The following is a 1,805-nucleotide window of genomic DNA, read 5'->3' as shown; positions in this document are numbered from 1 at the left end:
CTCCATCCATCCATCCATCCATCCATCTATCTATCTATCTATCTATCTATCTATCTATCTATCTATCTATCTATCTATCTATCTATCCATCTATCAATCTATCTGTCTGTCTGTCTATCTATCAATCTATCTGTCTTTCACATTATCATGGTTTATAGACAACTGATCAGATTTCACCTACCTGTTTTTTATAAAAGCGCCGAAAACTCTCCTTCATAAATATTTTAGTTTTTGACAAAACACAGTAGTAATGAACACATTAGCAAAGAAAGCTTTTGATGAAGCAAAATAATTATATTTGAGGTTAGAAATAAAAAAATAGATGCATTTTTTCAAAAACATCAAGGTTACAGAAACCGAAAGCAATTGCAAGTCTACAAATGCGAGCTTCAGCTATATTAATGTATGGCATATCGGTTATTCCATAATAAATTTTATAATTTACATTTATTTATAAAAAGTATGAAAACACTTTTTACATACATACATATTTTAGTTGACTGACGAATCTATAGATTCATATATGAGCCAAGATTTTAATATTGTAAATGTAGAATGTATTTTTTCAAAACATAGAAGAAACGTTTGTTAGTAGACTTGCTGCAATAAAATGCTTTAAGTCATATTATTTGGAAGAAAACAAATATCAGTTGTTAAATTAGTATGAAAACACCATATAAAAAATATGTTTTTTTTTTTATTTAAGGTTTTTAAATTTATCTTTTTCTTTGAATTTTTTTAACACAATAAATGTTGCATTTTTCTCTCACCCTCAATATAAAAAAATCCAAGAAAAGAGTACAAAAAACATTCACACTGTTTTCTTTTTTAATAAAATCCAAGAAGAATAAAAAGTCTTTCGTAAAATGTTTCTTAACGCTTGCAGCTCTCCCCTTTTCTTTGGTTTCTCCTTTGAATCATATTCTATACAAATCTTTTGCAACAAAACTGTTTTAGTTTTATTTTTTGTTCTCACATACTTACATACATACATACATAGTTACAGGACAGAACTAAGGTTGTTATTAAATTATCTCTGATGCGATAATAACACACTTGAGATATTGCACTTTAAAAATTCATCTCTTCATCTTCATATAAAGACATTTTCATACCCTATGTGATGCTATGAAAGGGTGGGCATAAGGGGTTTTGTGCAGATGTATGAACTTAAACATGTTTTTAATGCTTTTCTCCTTAAGAAAATTTTGATGTTTTTGATATAAGTAGTATCTATATATCTATCTATCTATCTATCTATCTATCTATCTATCTATCTATCTATCTATCTATCTATCTATCTATCTATATATCTATGTATTTATGTATGTATCTTTCTATCTATATATCTATCTATCTATCCGTCTATCTATCTATGTTTCTATCTATCTATTCATCTATCTATCTATTTATGTATCTATCTATTTATCTATCTATTTATCTTTCTATCTATCTATCTATCTATCTATCTATCTATCTATCTATCTATCTATCTATCTATCTATTTATGTATCTATCTATTTATCTATCTATCTATTTATCTTTCTATCTATCTATCTATCTATCTATCTATCTATCTATCTATCTATCTATCTTTTCTATCCATCTATCTATTTATGTATCTATCTGTCTATCTATCTATTTATCTATATATTTATCTATCTATCTATCTATCTATCTATCTATCTATCTATCTATCTATTTATGTATCTATCTGTCTATCTATTTATCTATCTATTTATCTATCTATCTATCTATCTATCTATCTATCTATCTATCTATCTATCTATCTATCTATCTATCTA

Source organism: Lucilia cuprina, chromosome 4 (assembly GCF_022045245.1).
Source record: "Lucilia cuprina isolate Lc7/37 chromosome 4, ASM2204524v1, whole genome shotgun sequence".
NCBI lineage: Eukaryota > Metazoa > Arthropoda > Insecta > Diptera > Calliphoridae > Lucilia > Lucilia cuprina.
The sequence above is the reverse complement of the archived record's forward strand: the minus strand, read 5'-3'. Positions refer to the sequence as shown.